At 37.2% G+C, this 24,621-nt stretch overlaps 1 protein-coding gene across 3 annotated transcripts in view; it reads right to left on the bottom strand.

Moving 5' to 3' along the window:
* NALCN (sodium leak channel, non-selective) overlaps window positions 1–24,621 on the bottom strand; it is a 212,504-nt gene that overhangs the window by 99,478 nt on the left and 88,405 nt on the right. The gene's annotated exons all lie outside the window — the stretch shown is intronic.

Below are 24,621 nucleotides of genomic sequence, written 5' to 3'. Positions count from 1 at the left end.
AAAAGGAAAGTCTAAGAAGTTGTACTCCCTAGTAAACAATACAGGCAGGATAGTAAAAATGGACAAGAAGGCTGAGGTATTCAACAATTTTTTTTGCTTTAGTTCTTCACTTTCAATTGGATGGGTTGGAAGGTGGTGGTTAGGGGATGTAAGCAAATATCAGGTTCGTGACCACGTGATGAACCTGAACATTCATAAGTATATGGGTTCCAATGAGATGCATTCCAGAATCCTGAGAGAATTGGTTGACTTTGTCTCCAAGCCATTCTCAACAACATTTGAAAAGTCATGGCTGTCAGGTGAAGTCTCTGGTGACTAGAAAAAGAAGCAATATCACACCCTTTTTTAAGAAGAGAAGAAAGGACGGCCCAGGGAGCTACTGCCCTGTCAGCTTCATTTCTGTGACAAGGAATATCATGGAATGGATTATCCTGGAAGCTATGGTAATGCAGATGGAAGACAGGGAAGTGATCCGAGGCAACCAACATGGCTTCACCAATGCCTAGTCAGCAACTACTTGCTCATGAATGTGGGACTCCTGCCACATTTGCTTGATTTCCTGAAATTTGGGATGGAATTTTATGAGCTTGGAGAAGATACTGAAAAGTTAGCCAGCTGCTCTAGACCCTTTTCTCTCCAAGACTTTATCTCATAGGATTCTTTCAAGCAGATACTCAACAGGACAGTTTGTTCTCCAAGGTGGTGATTCTGCTTTTGTTTTTTTTCCCTCCTTGCAAGAATCATGAACTTCAGCATCTTGTGGTCATTGCAACTAAGTATGCTCCTTAATTCTCACAATCCCTATTTCCTCTAAGAGGCCCAGAGAGAAAACCTGCCCTCATCACATGTGTTAGGAAGTTACCAGAATGGCACTCTAGAAATCTGAACTGTTAACTCCCTGCTGCTTTTTGCTTCCTGTAGGTACCAGGGAAGTTAAGATATAACTTGGGCCTGTGAATGTAAATATGTTATACTAGAATGCAAAAATTAAGCAACATATATTTTTACATATGTAAACATGTATTAACTCCTAGAAGACTCATAAAGATTTGTAAAAAACTATCTCAGTCTTCAGTCAGCTGAGGTTGTTATGTTGACTAAGAAATTTCCAATTTACATTCTATATTTAACTCTTCCAGGAGCTTAGGGTCTTGAACTGCACTTTAAAACTGCTGTGTTGTTTTTCTGGTTTTTTTTTTTTCTTGTATTTTCTTTCAAATTAGAACACAGTACAATAAATATAGAAGGCTGGAGAAACAGGCATTTGTTCAGGCTTTTGGTAAATATTTGTACCTGCCTACAGGAGCATTCATCTGTTGAATTCTCTGTTGATTTCCACTGAAATCAAAGCGGAGTGGAGAATATGAACACAGCTACATGCACACAACCTCTTGCCTCTAAACATCTGGATTTAATATGTGATTCATTGATAACATTGCAGACAGAGGACAGTTCAACCCTATTCTTTCAGACTGATTTCCTTTCAACCATAGTGGTACAAAATTGTTATATATTCCCATCATGGAGGCTGAGGGAATAAAGTCTGACAGGCAGCAATTTACTTGAAAAGTCTGAGCTAATAACAATTCTCGAAGTGCAATGAATCCACTAAAACTTAGTGGCTAAGTGCTGTCTTGCTTTTATTTTTAATTCACATGGCAAGTTATCAGGATATAGTAATAAAAACCATGATTTCAAATATGCATTTTTGTAAGTGGTGAGATTCCAGTAGATAGCATCTTATCTGTTACTTTTCTATTTCACACAAGTTCTAAACAGGCAGCTCATCTCTGCATATTTTACACTGTATTTTTAATAGTGTCAAAATTTTCTTCATAGTAACAAAGTATGCTGTCTTAATTGTGAAAGGATTTGCTAAAAAAAACCTGCTATGTAAGGATGATACTTACTTTTCTGTCCTATCACAAAAAAAAATCACTAAAAATAAATAATAATAATAATAATAATAAAACAAAACAAACAACAACAACAACAAAACTGGGAAGCAATATGGTACCAGAGGAAGAATAAAAATTAATAAACCATCTTGGTGTACATATATATACATACATGCATACTTTCTCAATATTGTTCATATCTTGGGACACTCATAAAAAGATTTTCCAGTGCTATATTTTATGCTGGAAAATAAAATGAAATAACATAAATAATACCCTACAGCAGTATAATAAGCCCAGTAAAATTCAGTAAAGATTCTTGTCAATTACTAAATGTTGCTTTCTCATCTCATCTAGCCTGAAAGGAAACAATTTAGCTAATAGAGAGTATTATGTTTGCATAAAACAATTCAACACCAAGATAATAACGATATAGTCCTTGGGCTGTTTATGGATAACTCAAACAGCCTGCAAGATGGAGATATGCAGGCAGATGCACAGCAAAAGCACCACACTGAGAAGACCCAAAAAAGAAACTAATTATTTTTAAATCCCAAGACTGGCCTGCTCATGGGAGCCAGACTGGCATCCTACCACTTCATATTTCACTACAACTCATTTGTATCAAAGGTGAATATATCCACACTGTATACAAAATACAATATTCTTCCCAAAAGATAAAATAACTGGATTTAGATTAACTGTGTGACCCTCTATGACATCTTCATTATTGTGCCTGAAACACCAAATAGGTTACTTATTTTTGTCTTTAGCATGGCGGAGTCTGGCTGCTCACCTGTCAGGAATGCTATGAATGACAAGCTGCATTTCTGTTGGTCTCAGAGACAGATTCTAACATTTTTAGGAGATCAATCACACTGCTCTAGCACACACAATTACTGTGCACAGCTTTTTCTCTATTTTCACCTAATTTTGTTCTTTTTGCATCACAGAATTTTAATTTAGACTTGTACCCTTGAAATGGCTCATCTGCACCTTTATGTTGTTTGACCATAAGCATTCATTATGTCTTTACACATTTCTGCAGGACTTTTGGAATATGGTCTCCTCTAAACCTTCTCTTCTCCAAACTAAACAATCCCAACTCCTTCAGTCTCCTCATAAGACTTGTGCTCCAGACACCTCACAGCTTCACTGTCCTTCTTTGGAAATACTCCAGGGCCTCAATGTCTTTCTTGTAGAGAGGGGACCAAAACTGAACACAGTACTCTAGGTGCAGCCTCACCAGTGCCGAGTACAGGGGGATGATCACCTCCCTGCTCCTGCTGGCCACACTATTTCTAATGCAAACCAGGATGTCGTTGGCCCTCTTGGCCACCTGGGCACACTGCTGGCTTGTGTTCAGCCAAGCATCAACCAACATGAACCAACAAGAAGAGAGAAATGTTCTGATATTGCTGTCAGACAGATGCATGATGGGAAAATTGTGTCTAATATGAAATTGGATGTAAGATTAGCTGTGCTGAAGCAGTCTTAAGTGAAATGCCCTGTTGCTGCCATCAATCAACTACAGCAGTGAAGAATTTATCATATCTACTGTGAGTCACTTCTAAAGCTGGCATCTGGCTGCATGTAGGATGGTGACTTCCAGTGTCCAGGACACTGTGGTGAACATGGATGGAACAGAGCATAAAGGATACGATGGCCCCTAATAATCAATGTAGGACAAACGCAGCAATTCAGATCCCTTCAGTGTTTGTAAACACATAAGTACATTGAGAATGTGTGTAGACTGGAATTTCATGAGAACAGGGAAGTTTTCTAAAATCCTATTTATTGTTATTCATTGGAGATGTGTCTATTATGGCAGAGGCACTCTAAATGAAAAATACTCTATGTAACATTGTGGTCTCACTCAAAAGCTCAAGTAAGCAATGACACTGGAATTGCTGGTTAGAGAAAGCTACCTGGGTCACTTAATCTGACAGAGCATTACTGTGCATGAGTCTAAAGCAGTCTTTTGTCACTCCAGGAACAAAATATTCTGCTCTAATACTCCATTAGGCTTCCTATATGGCAGAGGGAGGATGAGTGACATAAATTGGCCTTTGCCAGTTCACTGCCATGGAGAAAATTCACAATAGCTGCTGCCTTACACAACCAGAGCAATATACACCTTAGGCTATGAAAGAAGTGCTCCATGTGAAAAGCAGTTATGATGAAAAACACAATAAATAAGAAGATGGAAGTATGCTTTCCTAATTTGAAAACCATTTTTGGTGCTTTCTATTTATATCAAATCATTTCTTATTCCACCATCCTTTAGATGGGATTTTTATTTCAAGTCTATTATAGACTTTACTTACCAAGAAAGCACGCAAACTTCTCGGGTCTGACTGCAACAGAAGAATATATAGGCTATTTTACCCTGATGTTACTAGTTCAAAACTAGCAAATGTTCAATGTCACCATGTGAAATTTTTAAAGAGGGCAGTGGTTTGTTTTAGTTCAGATCTACAGAAATTCAGACTGCATTTGACAATAATTAATTCTTACTGATGGCCTAATAAAAAATTCTGATGACAAAGTGGCCCCAAAAATACAAAATTATTGACAAAACCCTCAAGTTTATTAGTACTGAGCAAGCCATGGAGAAAATTTGATACACGGAAAAGTTCTACTTATTTTGCCACTTAGTGTGCGAAAAGCTGAGTAGATAACTGTCAGATTGGCAGGAGCAGCTCCTAAAAGAACCAGATCAATTAATGAGCAGAATAAACATCATTTAACTAAAAAGACTCTCTATATAGATAAGCAGCTTTTCTCCTGAATTTGTTACTCTTGAATTTTGTATCCATCAACAGGAAAAATGTTTGTAACTCTTTGTATTTTATATATACTGTATGCCTTCTGTAACATCATCTTCTCATGAAGCCAGACTAGCCTTTGGTTTGTACAAGTTGTTATTCACATGTGTAAGAAAGAGGTGATATTTTAACTTACATATCACAATCAAAAATGTTACACTTATGCTACTTCAACCTTCTTTGCTCATGGGCCTGTTGCAGAGTAGATCACCCCAGTTGGACTTCTAACTCAGCTGTGTGCACAGCACCTCCATGATTAGTTGCTAGTGACCATTCTAACTGTACTGTAAGTCTTACCGTACCTGATACTTTCTTAGAGCACCATTAGCTGGAGCACCCTATCACAGAAGACAAAACCCTGGTTCAGAAAAGCTAACAAAGCATGAGTCAAATGCATTACAACAGCACACAAAACAGTCAAATTAAAAATTAAAAGGAATTACCAGTAAATTCACATTTGCTTTTTCTTTTCATGAGTTTTATACAATAGGGACAGGTTATGTTGTATGTGTCAAATTCTTACCATAAAAAGGTAACATGAGAAATGGGGAAATGGTCACTCAAGATGCTAGCCAGTAGTGGTTTGATATGTAAGGTACTGGTCCTGCAACAAGACTAGAAATAGTAAAGAAAACTTGACTTCTAGGATTCTATGCAACATGATTTTGAAGAATTGCTGAGAAAAGATTCAATTCTGGGCTAAAGAAAAGATAAGGCCTCTGATCCTGTGCAGGTTTATTATACTCTTAGTCTTTATTTAATCTTTTTCTTTTTTTTCTTCCTTTCTTTTTTTCTTTTTTTTTTTCGTTACGAAGTGTTTGATAATACCTTGTCTATGAAAGGAGCTTTAGAAAATCACATTCTATACACTGCTAATCACAGATTATTCATTGCATGAATAGGATAATTTTGATTCCATCTTGTTGGCTAATGGCCATCTAAGCAAATACAAAATTGTGAAATTGCAGGAAATTTTCCCTTTTGTTTGTGGAACACTGTAGAGCATTTCACAAGCATGTAACTAATTTTCTACAAACCATATTGCTTTTAACATACTTTATGATTGCCTGACAAAGATTTGTTTGCAAGAAAAATTTAGCAGATATGAATATTTCTGAGAATTATTAACATTTAACCACAAATTTTAAGGGAGCAAGCTTCTAATATCTGAAATTGATGCAGTTGTATATCAGTGTGGGGCACTAAAATACACTGTCAATCTAGGATAGCATTTGAGAGAAACTTTCATACGAGATACCAATTCAAGTAATGCAATTTCAGTGAGGAAATACGATGATGTGTGTTTGACATACATTGACAGGGATGGCATTTAGACAATGCAAAGAAAGCAAGTAATCAGTAGCCTCAGCTCAGATGTTCTGGTGAAGGCAGTCTCTCCTTCCAAGCTGCTCATCCCAGTGAAATAAGAGTAGAACAACTCATTAGTTTTGGAAACAGAAACAGTTCCTTTAGCATCATTTTGTAGGCAGAGAACTTCTCGGGGCAGTGATGTAGTAGAGATGGATATAAAGACTCGTTAAGATCCATTGTCCAATGAAAAATAGTTCCTTTACTTGTACAGCATGGAGAAACTTTGCTCGCAGTTGCTTTCAAGGAATCACAACCCTCCCTCCCCAGAAAAAATCTTAGCTCTTGCAGATTTTAGAATATGCATAGTATCATAGAATGGCTGTCGTTGGAAGGGACCTCAAGGATCATGAATCTCCAACCCCCCTGCAGGGCCACCAACCTCCCCATTTCATACTAGACCAGGCTGCCCAGGGCCCCATCCAACCCAGCATTGAACACCTCCAGAGATGGGGCATTCACAACCTCTCTGGGCAGCCTGTTCCAGTGCCTTATCAACTCTCATACTAAAGAACTTCCCCTTGATAATTCAACCTAAATATTCTCTTCCTACCTTGAAAAACATTGTACATGCTTCACTTTACTGTGCTTCTGTTTCCACCTTCTACTTAATCTGATTAGTCAGTAAAACTCAAGGCAGAGAGTGCATCTAACTATGTGTTTTTATATGGTCTATTACTTTTGTGGCCTCAAAATAAGCTGTAAATTGAAGAATTATTGAATAATGGAAACATATTAGAACATGCAAATGTGACACAACAGAAGATGCAAATACATGCTCCAATATGCAAGTATGGGCCTGCTTTTCATGCTATCAAAATATCTTCTTTAAAACAACAAATATCACTTTCGGATAATTTGTAGCTAAAATCACACAGAAGTCAGCATTTGCCGAGGACTATGTTGCAGTAGTCTAAATATATTTTTAATAATTGAAATAAGTTATTCATGAATCTGTAATATTGTACCACAGTCTATTTCTTAATAGTAAATTTGGATGAAAATAAAAATCTATTTAAAAAAAAAAAAAGTGAACAGAATTGTGAACAAAGGAACAATGTAAAGTCACTAAATCAGGAAGAAAAAGAAAATATACACTTGGGAAGTAAATGGCAATAGAAAAGAAAGCTTACAGAAAAGAAAATCTGCAAGGCATGACTTTTACAAGTAAACAAACTAATGGCAAAAATGTCTGCCACAAATTATATACTCTTTTCCATTACATCCCAGATTTGATTGACAAAGCTTTATTTCTGCTATATGTCAAAGAAGCATTGTGTTTGCCTTCTACAGACATGATGTACTGTTACTTTGCATTCTATAATAGCAGAAAAAAGTGCTACAGATGTGCTCCCACTAACAGTAGCCTGTTTTCTCCTTTCACAACCTTTTAGGACAGTCTATCAGAGCAATGGTGACATTTCTGTTCTAAAAATCCATGAAATAAAAGTTTTCTTGAAAATAAATGAACCTCCTCCTCCTCACTAGTTTATAAATCAGCCACCACCGCTATGTTATTTTCCTTGCAAAAAACATGGAGAAAGCAAGCTGCCTTTCAATGTCTGCAGTCTGACTTAAAGAAATGGAGAACAGCAGCTGCAGCATAAAAGAAAGCTAAAAATACTACTTAAATTGTTCATGACAACAATAATGCATGAAGATTGTTACCTTCCCTCACATTTTAGAACTTTTAGGAAATATATCATTACCTTAGCAGTAATTTTCTTAAAGCTACATATAATAAAATGCAAAATAGAATCCACATAATTTGAATACTAATGTAACTTTTTTTTCTAAACATTGCAAAACAATTCAGCAAATGCAATGCGACAAAATAATTACTGTATAAAAACTGAAATGAAACAGGCCAAAGTAATTTTTGATCTATTTCTAGAGACCTTACCTAAGCTAGGGATGAAGAGTCCTTATTACTTACCAAGACATAATTAATTATTTATCTGCCCTACATGGATTCACCTGCATAGTACTTTCAAAAAAATAAAGCCTACCACTTCTTCCCCATTCACAGTAAAAAATACTCTATATTTCCAAAGTATAACTGATTTCTTAGCAGCAATCTAGTATCTGAACTACTTTAAAACCAGAGTGGTAAATGCACTTATTGTCAGGTACAGCAATTGGTAAATACCCAAACTAACACTCTAACCTGTTACATTATGGATTAATACACCATATATATACATAAATACATCAAAAAATATGTACACATATCTGTCTAAACATATATAGAGAAAGTACTCCAAATTCTAGCTGATTTATGATGCTGTGTTCTGTTGGTCACATTGTTATGGATGTATTTCACATTCTTAATCTACATTTTCAATTTTTTTAAATCTGAAATCTTGATCTACTTCAGAATCTGCATTACAGCGTAGTTAGATACTGTTTCTGAATCTTCAAGATATTATCTTCTATTTTACGTGTGTCGACAATATTTTCTTATTTTTGTATCTTTTTATTTTGACAATAGAAAGAATAAATGTTCTTAATAACTTTCTGTACAGAAGGACAGTTCCATGTCTAAGACTTAATCCATCTGCCATTATTCAAAAGCTGTACCATGTATGAACTGTGATATATTTTACACTGATCACTCCTACAGAACTATGTTAACTGTAATCTTGACAAATAATTGATTATTATACATGCTTCAATTTTCTGACAAATTGCATGGAAAGCGATGGAAAAGGTAAGGAATTTGGAACCCATTTGCACTGTAGTTTCTTTCCATGCCTTCAGAATTTCTGTAGCTTTTACATTTTGAACCTCTCGGAACCTTGCTTCCAACAGTTTTCAAGTACCACTGTTTCTTTGAATTAGATGGCCTTGAATACCTCACCCTGAATACCTCCCTGAAACTGCTTACCCTTTCACTTACATTTCAATTCAGGATCCATGTTTTGAATGTCAGTTATTAACCAGATGTGAATCAGCCATTTTCACTGTCTCTATCTAACTCATTTTCTTCATCTATTTATTTCTTGATTCATTAGCACTGTTTTCTTTTTATGTTATTACAGTAGCATCCATGATTTACAAACCGCTTAACGATCATGAAGGAAAATATTGCTCTTATTTTAGTGAATAGCTCATGAACTAAAAGGGCAATCACATATAACAGATTAGTATTGCACCACAGTCTTCATTCTGTGCTCGCTGAGGATCAGCACAAAAACTTCCAGAATTTATAGTATAATTCTTAGGATGGATGAGGCATTACCCATGCAAAAAGATAGGCTCAAATGAGCAAGAGAGATGTATACGCTTTTTCACCCATAGCAGTTTAATCCACCTTCTCAAATGTTTAGCCCAGCTTCAGTTTCAGTGTGATTTGTGCTGCACCAACTCAAATGAGCAAGTTGCTCATATGAAAGCTGGCATCTATTAACCCTGTATAGATCATGCAAAAGAAATAGCGCTTTAGGGGGGAGTAGGTGTTATACATACATGCTGTAACCTACCTCTGGTCAGAAGAGTGTTCAAATACCATGAGAGATTTATGTAGGTGTTTTGGTGATGATAGACATAGAGGGCAGAAGAGAACTGACTACTCAGAATGAGCTGGAGAACTGGAAACATAAATTCTTCTATTAGGAAGACTTTAAAGCACATCTAGTAGTTCCCTTAAGTTCATGAGAAATTAACATATAGAGCAATTAAGGACAGGAAGAAATCGAGTTTATACTTGCCAGTAGCCTCTTTTTACATAGGTGAAATATGCTTTTGAATCCCAAACAACTTCTTGTTTCTTTTATACTGAGGAAGCACTATAACAAGGCCAAATGTTTTAGCACAGAAGAAGAATAAAAAATAAAAATAAAACTTAAAAAGTAGGGGAACAATTTTCTTCAGTTTGAAGAAGTGATGGTGAGAAAGCAAAAATGTAATCTAATTGTTTCAAAGGCTACCTTCTGTGGGAACAGTGATAACTATGTCCTTATAACTTATTTTCCAGCATCAAAATATGTGTGTGGAAGTTCTTGGTTTTCTCTTCAGACATCTTGTTGCCAGTATTTCAAAACAGCATGAAAGCGAGGTTCATAGCAGTTCCTCAAGTAAAAGAATATTTCCTTTAGGGGTTTTCATTTACCTACTATTGAATTGTGCAATTATTTAGATTTCCAGACAAAGACAGTAAGAAAGAACAATAATAATCCCTTCCTTCATGGAAAAGTCTTAAACTCAGCTAGAACTACTAATCTTCTCATATCCTATTGCAGCTTTTTATCTTACTGTATCACTTATGCAATGCTTTGAAATTCTTTAGAAGAAGGCTGAGCTAAATTTCAGTACTTTTTCTAACTCTTCAATGGCTGAGCTGTTCAAAACTTAAAGATTTACTTGGTCAGCATTTGAAGTACTAGAATACTTCAATTCTTTGAGAACTTCCCTCTGTAACTAGAAACTGCCAAATGTATGCTTTGGGCAATTCTATCTACAATTAAGAAAAATCTTTTCCTGAGTTGGGCTGGTCATTTGTATCAATTATTGATTTCTGATTGCAATGCCTTGCGTAATAGAGTGCATTAATCTTCTATGTTACTATATGTAATTGTCTTAGGAACGCAATGTACAATATAGTTCAGACAGGCAAGAGTTACCTCCCTCAAAATGCACTGAGTTCTGGTCTTTATCACCTTTATATAATGACTTTTATGTGCTTGAATGAAGGAACAAAAACTTCACATTGTGGGAAAAGTTTTATGTCAGGAAATAGGTAATTGGATTAAATTCAGCACACAGTGAATGTGATTCAAAACATGTACACATCTGCTTCACGCATAAGAGCTTAGAACATTCAGAAATAGTTACTCAGGTACAGGAGGGGAAACATAAGGAACATACTCATAATAGCACACTATGGAAAATCTCAGTTTTAGAAAATAATGTTTTTCTGAACTGAATTACTTGGCTATGTAAATAAACATAAAACATTGCAATGGAATTTCCATCTTCTGATTAGTTTTTCATTGCATTTTCCTTGCATAATTTAATTACCACACTCTTCTCAAAAACTTGTGATTTACATATAAAAGCAGGGATTACTTTGAAATAAATCAAACACTCCATTAAATAAGTGATCAGATGAATAATTACAAGGAAAAAAAAGAATTTGCTCTTAGACTCAAAACCTACTTTCTAATAAAGCAGTTTGTGTTCAAACAAAATTTAACTCATAGAAGAGAATCATTGGAATTATTTTCACCTAACAGTACTGGAAACTGCTGAGTACATACAGACTCTGCTGCCTTGAGTTAGGGGACAGCAGAACTAATCAGAGATTTTGACAGCTATTAATAAGGAGAGCAAAGAGAAGAGATTTCCTATGTACTTTTCTTATTCTTAAAAAACATCTGTTCTCCAAGTTTACTCAGTACTGCAATATGTCTGTGACATCTATCTTTCCCTCACTAAAGCAGAACTAGAGGTGTTGGTTTGAAAAAGCAACTCAAACTAATGTCACCTGGATGAAATAAAATAGTATTTCAAATTGAGAATATATTGAGTCTAAGGTAATGAATTTATGGTTCGATTTGGACTGCATCACACAGGAAGCCTGTTGAGGCTGCAATCAGGACACACAAGACTATAGACTTCTGATCATTTTGAAGTTCTCCCTTACAAATTCAGTTGAATATTTACTCAAAATTAGTTGGGTAATTGAATGAGTAACATAATAACTCCTCAGTTTCATAACCACTTGGGAGACTGGCTCACCTATGTGCTGACATCCAGGCAACAAATCTGGCCATGGTCTCCATTAGGCACAAAGTTCTTGTCAAAAAGAATTTAGCAACTCAGACCAAGTACCTGCCCAAAAATGATTTGGCTGAAGGGAGTGTCTGAGCCTTTTGTTACAGGTGAAGGCTGGCAGAGATTACACCCGTCTGAGGTGTGAGCAGGTGGATGATCTACTCAGTATGGTGACAAAGTCTAAGGAAGATGTGGAGAGACTAAGCAGCATACGAGATGTTAACACAAGACAGACTGGTGGAGTATCTTCCTGCCAAACTTGCAAGAAAGACACCAGGGTGATACCCCCCATGCTGTGGTGGACCCCCTAGCCTGCCATTTTTGAGCAGAGGTAGGGGGTTCCAGAGATAAGGAGGAGTGGAAGCAGATCCCAGCTTGGCATTGCAAGCAAACCTCATCCCTATCCATCTCAGATCCCCATGTGCCTCTGTGTAACAGGTATGAGGCTCTTGAATTTGAGGAAGAGGTGAGTGAGGATGCAGTTGAAGGTCCATTCAGAAGGGTATTCAGGATGAGGTGGTAGACTCCATGCCTAAAGACTGCCTCTGCTAAGAAGGAAAGAAAGATAACTGTCATAGGAGACTCCCTTCTGAGAGAAATGGAGGACCCTATTTCTCAGCCCAGCCTGAACACCATTTCCATGCTTTTTATTGTTTTTCCAAACAGGATTCAGAAGAGCTAAAATTGTAGATGCCATGTGAAAAGAGATAAGCATATTATGCAGTGTTCATAACTGTGATCATACTTATCATGCAGAAATTAGAAGGTCCTACAAAAAGCAAATCAACAGATGCATCAAATACAAGTATTAATAAGTTTAATAAGACAAGGAGACAATTTGTATGGGCATGCGGTTCCAATTTTTGGACTCCTCTCACCATCACAACTTGCTGGATCTGCTTGTCTACTCAGCTGCAGGTAGGCCTGATTTGCAACAGACAGATTTAATGCTTCATTAAGAGCTGCTTTGCCGAATGCAGCTAGACATGCTTAAGATTACAGTAAAGTAAATGGGATTGGGAAAGCAATAAAGAAATACAAGGTAATGTACGGTTTTGGGTAAAAATGATAAATTTGCAGGACATGCCCTCCATACAGACAAGCAACATGGACTGTAAGAATTTTCTTGACTAAGGAAGAAGAAAGAAAATATTTAAATGACTTTTCCCACTGATTCTTCAGCTTAATGATTATTTTCTCCCTTCAACTCATCCTTTCAAAATTATTCACATATATTCTTTTTGAATTTTCACTTCATAACTGCTAATGTGAGAGCACATAGAGTGGAAAGTAAAAATCCCATAATCACTGCAGATAGAGGACAGAAAAGCAGAAGAGAAGCAAAGGAGAACATAGCACATAGTACCATGGCAAGCAAGCAAGAATACTTGATGGAATCTTAGATGGCAGTGATAGGGGAATTACCGTTCATGGACGTGTAACTCATCTAGAATATGGATTTATTTACATGAGCCTCAATTCCAGTTCTTCCTTTTCAACTGATGAGTGCAATGTTTGTGTAATCATGTAGAATGTTAAATGCAGAATAAATGGAAAATGAAAAGAAGGGAAACTGAATAAAAAAGAATGGCAGGTTAAAAGTTTCCAATCCGTTCATACACAATTGTTTTAAGGAGTTTAATTACAAAAAAACAACCGTAATTGTGAATTGATTTTGATATACACTAAATCAAACTGAAGCAGCTAATTAGTAAACTAAATCTCTTCTGGTTTGTATGGTAAGAGTTTCTCTTGAAGTTAACTTCAAAGAGTTTCTCTAAAATATTAGCATCAAACATTTTTTGAGCAACAAAGGAATATCCTTTGATAGGAAAATTCTGTTGTCCTATATTTGTGCCATGTAATGCTTATTTAAGAATTCTCAGTGGAATTATAAGATACCTTATAAGACTTGAGGAAAGAAGTATGCTGTAATTAAACAATAAAACAAGCTAATAACAAATCTGAAAATATCTGTGCAAGTTACAGAAATTTAGATGTTTTTCATTTGAAAATCATCCAGTTGATTTTATATTTCAAAGAAAAAGATCTACAGCACTTTAAAAAATGGCCACATTAATATAAATATAAATAAAGCAATATTCCCGTTTATATAGTCATCCCTGAAAAAGAGGAAATTATAGAAATTCCAGTTATTTAATAAAGATTGGATTTATATTAGATAGTAAGGAATCTATTTGTCTTTACCAATACCAATCTCTTTAATCTTGGCCAATTAAATACATACAAAATTGAAGGATTATTTGAAAGACATCAGTAAATACATAGTCCCATAGTACTTGTATCACTACAAATTCTTCAGAGGGAATTGTCATCCATGCTATACTGCAGTACACTGAATTGATATGTGATCCTAAACGTCAGTGTAATACAATCTGTACAGACATAGATGTCCAGTTTTCAGCTTTGGCAAATTCTATTTATTTTAAGCAAATGAAATCTGGTGTGATTGCTAATTAGAACGTCTCCAGAACTTTTCATTAATATACTTATTTGAAGAGTAGGGCCCACTGGAAATGTATTAGCTCAGTATGAGATTCAGTAATTTAGCTGGAATCTTGAATCTCCTAGGCGTTGAGCTATCGTCAATGACAATCACAAAATTATGCAATTACATAAATTATATAATCACCTTCTGTAGATGTCTTTCTATTCACAATAGAGCACCTAAGGTCATTAACTCTGAGCAGCACGTTTAATTGTCAGATTCCTCAGACACGCCAAACAAATTCTATTACTCCTACATCTCTGTTTAACATTGTATCAACACCTATGCATAAATATGTATCCTTGCCCTCATTTGCACTTGCATGGCTCTTAAGTAATTTTTAAATTAGGTTTTACTTAATGTTGCTATCCCACCCACGACCACTTTTAAACCACAGTTATATAATATTCATTTTTTGTATACTATAGGTTATTCTCTTGAACATCCAGTAGGATTAACCTTACCTGTTATATAGTCATGACAGTAGTGTATACAAGTAAATTGTATATTCATTTACAGTGCTTTTTTGTTGTTGTTGTTATTTTTTCTGTGAGAACAGAACTCAAGTGTCAGTATTCTTAAATTTTCCAAGTAATCTGCAAGTGTAACTACAGATTACAGATTACTACTACTAAACTGCTTCATATGTACCCATTTATATTACTGTACTTTCATTTCAATGATGCTTCAAGTTCCTGGTGTTTTTAGCTTAATACATTTGCATAAACACATTCCCCAGAAAAGGTTTTGTAGCATCCACTATGCACCTTGTACATATACTAAACTGTCTCATCGTAAGCTTCTTATTGGCTTACAAAAACATCAGAATCACATCTGGAATTGTCTTCTTAGAGATCAAGATTTTCAAGAAACCAGTGGATTTAGGCACGTAAGTTCCAATGAAAAAATTAAGTACAAAACAATTCTTGGAATTGCTGAAGTATATTAGTACATCATTAATTCCAAGAACTAGGCAGTATGGAAAAAAATGTGTTTGAGATTAAACATATGCAAGAAAGTAAATTTCTTACAGCTACAGTAAATTTAAGGAAATCCATTTTTCTCATTGTATTTATAGCTGGGAGAAATAACCAATATGTATGTATAGAAATAATCTAGTTTCTCCTGTAAACCTGTAAATCTTCATGCTTTTATGGGGGAACATTTTGGAGGAGCACATCCCTTTTCTCTCATGGATTTATAGTAGTTTTTTTTGTTTAAAGACTGTTTGACATTTAGATTTATTTTAATCTACTGTTTTCAAAGACTGAAAAAGCAATTCTGTATATTCAGAACATTAGAAATGAAATCCTTCTCCAGTGCCAGTGGTGGCATAGGTCTTGCTGAGTTGGATGCCAATTCTACTATTTCTCTTCCGTACATCTCCCAAATGGGAAGAGAAAAATTCTGGAGGAACAGAGCAGGGAAAAAAACTGCTCTAGTCACATGCCCTTTACTACTAAGTGGATTTTTCTCTTTAAGGGGTAGAGTAGGAATAAATAAAACAAGGTCATAAACTTAGACCTGCAGAGCACTTACAAATTCCAAGAAAGAATTCCTTACAAATTTCAGAAACCCAGTCCAAGAGCAGTAAATCATTCTTGTTTGCAGTTTGATCAGTGAATAACAACCAGCCTCAAAACACTCAACTGAAAAGCCCACAAGCCAAAGTTGATGTATCTGTATCTAGTTTTTAATTTTTATTACCTAAAAATAGCCATCATATGAGGCTGGTTTTAGGGACAGAATTTTGAACAGAGAATGAAAATTGTTTCTAATCATAAATATTGAATATTATTCTTATAATGTTTAGTTTGAAAGTAAACTGCATTGCTTCATCTTTAAAATAATGTTCATCTGCGATAATCCAAGAGCTTTTTGCTTTGTTTTGCCTCAATTTTCTCTCTAAAGTGTTTGTTTATTGACTCCATGTCAGCTACTGCTTTTGCGATGGATCTGCTCATATCTTTCCTTTAGAGAAATCTGCCCTAAAAAGCTTTTAAGCAGTAACAACACGAAGAATATAAGCCCTGTATTTTACTGGAATAAAAAGTAGAAAGCTAACTTTTTAAACAGGAAAAAATAATGACAACTTAATCAGAAATCATAGGAATGAAAAAAGCTCGTAAACAGCTATCTCCTTGTCTAAACATCCTTGCAGGCAGATGACTGTTACAGGTTCATTTTTAGTTAACTCTGACATTCCCCACTGCATTCGCTCTGCACAGTCTGCTCTATACTCAGAAAGTTTCTTCTATCACCTCTCTGAGGATGCCTACTCACAACTATCTCAAACATTCATAACACAGACTGCAAGATCCTAATGCTATTAAGTACCTATAGCTTGCCTGACACCAGCCACATCCTTTGCAACCATCTCGGTGTGAAGTGTGTTCTGAAGCATTCCTGAAAATTGAACAAGGCTCCCTTCTAGCCGGGAGTACAAAATAAAAGTAAGATCCACAGCAAGATACAGACTAGGCCAGACTGCCATGCATTCCCGTATACTTAGCTTTGCACAAACAATCCCAATGACGCCATTAAGGGGACCAGGGAACAAAATCCTTACATGTTTCAATGATTTTAATGAGATTTAAACATAGGCCTTTGCTTGCTAAACTGAATTTTTGCTGAATATGGTATTCAGGAAACATAATAAGGGTGTATACACCTAATACCTTTAGATGAAAATTGCTTCCTATTAAAGCAAATCTGCAAAGCTACAAAATTACAGAATGTTGGAATTAAGGTCACGTGCATGCAGTATGTGCACACGACAATGTAGTTTTCAATGATGTGGTCACAAAAGCTCTGAATAAAGCTTCCAATCTTTTCAGTGAACTTGGAGGAGCAGTAGCATATACTTCAGTAGATAAGAACCTCTGCAGCATGGGTGTGAGTGAGGCAGAGAATGGCATACGCAGGATGGCTGCATACTAAGGCAAAAAAATATTTTCTTGGGGAACTGCATTCGGTGTGTAACTGCTGAAAACTTTGCGATGCTAACCAAGCTGCTTGTAACTTTTTCCAGCCTGTCGTTATTACAGTGGTCCTCATGGTAAAGCTGTCTGAACCAACAGAGTGAAAACATGAATTTCAAGTGCGTTGCCTGCAATGTCCTTCCATGCATTTCAAAAGCAAAGCAGAGTAGCGAGTTCTAGGTAGTTGCACAATATAGATATGCCTTTCTTTTTCCACTGTACATCTCCCTTTTTTCTCTATTGGTATTTCAGACTTTTGTTCAACAAAGTCATTTCAAAGAAAGTGTGCAATCTTCAGGAAAGTGGGAACTTCTTATTTTAAAGAGCAAATGTACAAAAATGGAAAAACAGATTGGTTCTCAGAATGGATGCTTACTAAAATCTTTCCTTTCAATCAAGCTTATCACCGAATGTGCTTAGCAGAATCACAGAATCACAGAATCACAGAATCACAGAATTGTAGGGGTTGGAAGGGACCTCCAGAGATCATCGAGTCCAACCCCCCTGCCAAAGCAGGTTCCCTACAGCAGGTCGCACAGGTAGGCATCCAGGCAGGTCTTGAACATCTCCAGAGAAGGAGACTCCACCACCTCCCTGGGCAGCCTGTTCCAGTGCTCCATCACCCTCACTGTAAAGAAGTTCTTGCTCCCATTTCTGCGGAACTTCCTATGCTGCAGTTTCCAGCCGTTTCCCCTTGTCCTGTCTCCACTCATCACTGAAAAGAGTCTGGCCTCGCCATTCTGCCCCCCACACCTTAGATATTTATAGACCTGGATCAGGTCCCTTCTCAGTCTCCTTTTCTCAAGGCTGAACAGACCCAGTTCTCTCAGCCTTTCTTCATAGGAGAGATGCTCCAGGCCCTTCACCATCTTCGTGGCCCTCCGCTGGACTCTTTCCAAGAGATCCCTGTCTTTTTTGTACTGGGGAGCCCAGAACTGGACGCAGTACTCCAGATGAGGCCTTACCAGGGCAGAGTAGAGGGGGAGGATCACCTCCTTTGACCTGCTGGCCACGCTCTTTTTAATGCACCCCAGTAAGCCATTGGCCTTTTTGGCCACAAGGGCACACTGCTGGCTCATGGCCAACCTGTCATCCACCAGAACACCCAGGTCCCTTTCCGCAGAGCTCCCCTCCAGCAGGTCATCCCCCAACCTGTACTGGTGCCTGCAATTATTCCTCCCCAGATGCAAGACTCTACACTTGCTTTTGTTAAACCTCATCCGGTTTTTTTCTGCCCAGCTCTCCAGCCTATCCAGGTCTTGCTGAATGGCAACACAGCCTTCAGGCATGTCAGCCAATCCTCCCAACTTCGTATCATCAGCAAACTTGCTGAGGGTGGCCATTATCCCCTCATCAAGGTCACTGATGAAGATGTTGAACAAGACCAGACCCAGCACAGACCCCTGAGGAACACCGCTAGTTACAGGCCTCCAACCAGACTCTGCACCACCAACAACGACCCTCTGTGCTCTGCCAGTCAGCCAGTTCTCAACCCACCTCACTGTCCACTCATCTATCCCACACTTCCTCAGCTTTGTTATAAGGATGTCGTGGGGGACAGTATCAAATGCCTTGCTGAAATCAAGGTAGACTACATCCACTGCTCTCCCCCTATCCACCCAGCCAGAGACAACATCATAGAAGACTACCAGGTTGGTCAAGCACGACCTCCTCCTTGTGAACCCGTGCTGACTACTCCTTATAACCTCCTCTTCTTCCAGTTGTCTGGAGATGACATCCAAGAATAATTACTATGGAACAACAACAAGCAATCGGTACTCAGATAGCAGCTACATTACGATAGCAAAACAATATGGATAGCTATGGCTAAAGTCTACCTGATACCTAGCAGCACAGACGTTTTTGCTTTAACAAGAAAATGTTTAATCTCTCCACACAAAGAAACAAACAAGCAAATAAACAAGAACAAACCCAGCACAGTAGTAGTACAAGAGGTATTCTAGCTCCACAAAACATGCAACAGGCATGCACTTAGCAGGAAAAAAGAGACACCTTGAAAAAAATAATGCAGATAATTCTCCAGAGGCAAAACATAGAACTGCTCATCCATAATGAACTTGCTTAGAGGTCTGTCATGCTTGCTTCCTTTGTTTCTGCCCTGTTTCAGTAACTGCGGTGCATAAATGTGTGTATACTTGTATGTACAAAAGCAAAGAATTTCTGCTTGAGTGGCAGATAAGGAAAAGTAGACCTGAAAAGAGAAGGTTTATCAGACTTGGTTAAGGACAGTCACTACAGACCAAAAGTTACTGAATCTTGGCCAGGAAAGAAAGTAAGAAATTAAAGATCTGTGAGCAGATTTATTGGTGGTGTCTTCTAAGGTGTGTGTAATCAGGCATATAGTCAGCTTTCACTTGGTGTTTCAGTTCCTCTTCTGAGTATTTAGGATCCTATGGAGGGAAGTAGAGACTAGAAATAAAGGAGCACCACACATGTACTCCCACTTCTGCCATATTAACAGCATCTGTAGTTAGACGATTTCTGAAATCAAGCCCATTAACGTATATATCTGCTTTCCTGAGTCTGACTTTTCAGAAAAGAATATGCTACAGAAATGAATACGATTTATTTGTACCTCGAGCACTGTACAATTAACAAAATAGCAGCACTTAACAACATTTAAAGTACAAACTCTCGAGCTTTATTCAGTAGCTCAAATTGGAACTTCCTTAGGAAACTTAAAACAGCTACTAGACAAACTTAGGGAAAAAATCCAACTTAGTTTAGTGCCACTGTTCCAGCTGTGGTTTACTTCTGTCTCTCTCATCTTATAAGAGAATATATAAAAAAAAAATCTACTGTATCATATCCTTAGCCCTACCAATGTAGTATTGTTTTCTAGCTTTTTGTCAACAAGAAAGCATTTTCTTGCTCCTGCACAAACTCTTCCACAGAACCTACAAACATATTTGCTAGAATTTTTCTCTTATTTCCTTTGTATCACATAATGTATACTCTGTTTTTTCTGTTCTCTCTACTCTCTCCTTCTAGTCAGCATTAACAATCAGGCATGGTTTTTTTGTTTTTTGTTTTTTGGTTTTTTTTTTTCCAAATCTAAGGATTGTACTTCATCCTTCCCCTCTGTTAAGAAAGAATTTGTTGAAAAGCTTTCACCTTGTGAAAATCCAATTGCTGGTGCCAGATGGTACTTTTACTCTGTTAAAAGAAAGAAAGCAAAGAAGGAACACTGGCTGCCATAACCTGCCTAATTAGGTATGAGTGGGATCTCATCAAACACAAGCATGGCTCCCTCCATTCTGCACACTCTTGTAACATCACAGAAGCTTGAAGACATGAACAATCTCCTTTGCCCTGGTACCAGACATGCCAGTATGAATCCATCATCTCACAGAACTGGTGAGCTGCAACACAGCCTCTATACCATCTTGGGTTGTCAGAAATAAAGATGGAGAAACAATTGCACCAGAAGAACACAAAGATGACAATGAGGTTCAGAAAAGACAAAGAGCCAAGTATTATGTACAGTAAACACCAAGGAAGTCAGTAGTCATCCTCCAGACGCCACAATGCTCATGCCTGCTGGGCCTCAAAGCCCCTCTTTTCAAAGATATGAGGTAAGTGCAGGAAGAAAGGATAATCCTAGGATGGGGAAGAAAAATTATGAGGGAATCAGCTTAAAGATTTGATTTACTGCTCTCAGCTGCAGCCTTCTAACTTGTAAAAAATGCATATGTCTGACAGCTCTTCTCGCCACTTTAAGATTCATAAAGCATGAAGGATGAAGGTTTTGAAATGACTGCACAAATAATTCTCAGTATAACAACTGCATTTATGTCAGTGAAATCACTCATATAAAACAATGATTCTCAAAGCTTTAGGTACCTTTTACTGATTTCAGTAGGATTCAATAGATGCAAAAAACATGAAAATTCAGTATGCGTGCTTGCAGAATAAGGACTCCATTTTGCTTTAAAGCAGCATACTAAAAATATACACATACAGAATTATAGTATCATACTTATAGTGTCATTTAGGTTAGAAAAGACCTTCAAGAACATCACATCTAACTGTCAACCTGACCTATCAAGTTCCATCACTGAACTATATCCCTTAGAGCACAAATCTGGAGCCTTTCACACATTCAAAAAGATTAAAGTTCTTGAGGTGTTTTTAAGCAACATCTTTAGAGAAACAATATAGTTTGAGAGCTCAGTGGCAATTAGACCGTTCACAAAACAAATAAACAAACAAAAAAAAGAGCTGGTTTTCATTATGAAAACAAATGTGATTTAGAACTTGAAGCAGAAATATTGTCTTTCTAACAAAAACAATGTTCTGTTTTTGCACTGTTTATTAAATTTTCAGGGATACACAACATTTTAAAATAGATTATTATGGACTAGTGAAGAAAATGAAGATACAGACCTTGGCTTTACATATTTACCCCCAAACAACTGGCACACCAAAAATGGGAATGTATACCCCCTCCACTTGGGTGCACACTGTAGAAAAATGGACACCATCTGATGTCCTCTGGCAATGCCCACCTCCCACTGCTGGCTGCATGAAAAACCTGTGCTTTCATGATCCTGACACTGGCTTCAGCTAAGGGCTTATGGACACTTGGGATGAATTAGGACCCTGCTGACTCCCAGAGGAGTTATGGTCAGTGTTTGCAATAATAAGAATATGATAATAAAAGGCACAGACTTTTTTTCCCATAAATATATTTATGAAAGAATGAGCTTAGGTGTACTTAGGAATCTTTGTAAATGAACATTTTCATCTGAATAGAAAATTGCCACTTATTTCAAGATTTACTAAGAACTGCTTTTTAAGCTCCGATTCACTCAATTACTCTTAGGAACTTCACTGAGGAGTTGAGAAAGCCACAGGGCCCATGTAGTCTTCCTGTGACAAAGTAGAAGTACAGAAAACACAAGAGGAAATTCAGCATCCCCCATATGTGAATTATGTGCCCTTCAGATTCACTATAGGAATCACTCTCTACAATGACCACTGAGGAGACCCAACAATAATAAAAAACATTGCCGAGGGATACTTTGAAGAGTTTCAAAATCCTGTAAAGATCAGGAGTTTAAAATCTAACAATTTATAGAGCTGTAGAACACAACGTTCTACGTAATTCTAGTGAAAAGAGAACTTTCTTAGAGAAATATTAGAAATATGAAAAATACTGGGGCAAGAACAAATCTCACAAAGTGAAAAATTCCTGCTAGTTTTATTCTAAGACTCTGCAGTCTTCCACTTTGCTTAGATTTGTCATCCAAGTTACAGCTCAAAAGGAAGTCATGCTGCTGCTGCTGCTTCCAGCACTTTGATTGCTGTAATTGTGCTGTACACAAAAAAGCTACATGACAGTTTAAATACCTGTTTTCAGTTTGACGGGACTTGAAACACTGGACATATTTAACCCCAGAAATAAAAATTTCTAAAGGAAACTCAGCTGAACTTTAATTTTAGTGGCATTACTGAATAGTTTCTATAATTTACTGACACTTAAGTGCCCTTCAAATTGTAAGTGCAAATTATTAGTACCGGCTGTACTGAAGTCCATTGTTGAAAAAAAAAAAAAAAAAAAAGTCTGTTCTGCCTGTTCAGATATCAGCAAAAACACTTAGGTTAAAGAAAGAAGCATACAGCCAAAGCAGTCTTTTAAAAATATAACAACTTGTGTATTTTTATCATGGGAGATTTTTTTTTTTGCAGGTTAAATTGACCATAATGTTGAAATGATTGAATGTCTCTACTTAATTCTCCTTAATGTGTGAAAAAATGTCTCTGCAAAAGAAAGTCAAAATTTAAAAAAACACCTTATGTGAAACTTATTAACGTTGGGCAAGAAGTTTTTCTGGGGCCCCGTTTGAAAAATTAGGGTTACACAAGAAGTTCTACTGTCCACTTATCCAAAAAGAAGGGGAAGTTCAGAGACTTGGCTTATTCTAAGTGCCAGTCAAGTGTTCCATAAGTCTTACATATAGAGGTTTTTGGAAACCTACTACCTCTGAAAATTTCAAATCCTCAATCTTAAATCTCCCAAGGAGATGTCAAGGGCATCATATGACCGTGTCTTCATTTGCAGCAGGCCCTCCACTAACAAAGAATGCTGCCAAGGAAAACCATTACTCTCTCACAGGCTTAAATTGCAGTTTAACTTTTATCTGATTAATCTTGGTGGTGGGATTCTGAATCTCTAAGTCTGCAGGAAAATTACATGTCCAAGCTGAGGAATTCATGCTCATGAAATCTACTTGTTGAAATATAGAACTGGGATGTTAGTATGCCCTCTTTCTTTCTTTTTGGCTTCTGCAGTTATACTGCTATAAATTGTGCTGACGATTCACTTTCATTGTAGTGAATCAGAACAGTTTATGTAAACAAAAAACTATGGAGAAGAAACTATGACCACAGAAGAATTGAGAACACTTTGTTAACTTGCTTAGGTTTAGTGGCTACAAAGGATAAAGAAGGCAGCCATGTAGGGAAGAAAAAAAAAGAGAAATAGGGAAGAAAGAGAGAGAAGGCAAGTAAGGCATGCACACTGGCAGGTTGGTTCTATGCCTTTTCAGGTGGAAATATGCATGCAGTTCTAGTCATCCTTGAAGTGACTTTTCCTTTAAATCATTGAATCATGGAATGCCTTGGATTGGAAGGGGCCTCAAGGATCATCAAGTTCCAAACCCCTGCCATAAGCACGGGGTGCTTATGGCACTTGATAAGCACTTGATCTAACCATTAGATCAAGTACTAGATCAGGTTGCCCAGGGCCTCATCCAAACCAGCCCCATCCAGGGTTGGGGCATCCACAGCCTCTCTGGGCAGCCTGTTCCAGCACCTCATCACTCTCTCAGCTAAAAATTCTCCCTGACATTTAATCTAAATCCATCCTCCTTTAGTTTAAAACCATTCCTGCTCGTGTTATCACTACCTATATGTGTAAAAAATTGATTTCTCTCCTGTTTATAATCTCCCTGTAAGTACTAGGAGGGTCTTCCGTAGCTTTCTCTTGTTCAGACTGAACAAGGCCAGCACCATCAGCCTGTCTTCAGAGGAGAGGTACTCCAGTTCTCTGGACTATCTCCAAAAGCTCTACATCTTTTGTGTGCTGGAGGCCCCATATCTGGATGCAGTACTCCAGGCAGGGCCTCATGAGGCACAGTAGAGAGGGTCAATCCCCTCCCTCTCCACGGTGGTAAGTCCACTTTCTGATGCACCTCAGGACACTGTTGGCTTTCTGGTCTCCAAGCACACACTGCTGG

Source organism: Lagopus muta, chromosome 1 (assembly GCF_023343835.1).
Source record: "Lagopus muta isolate bLagMut1 chromosome 1, bLagMut1 primary, whole genome shotgun sequence".
Taxonomy (NCBI): domain Eukaryota; kingdom Metazoa; phylum Chordata; class Aves; order Galliformes; family Phasianidae; genus Lagopus; species Lagopus muta.
Note: the sequence above shows the minus strand (reverse complement) of the source record. Positions and strands in the feature narration are given on the sequence as shown.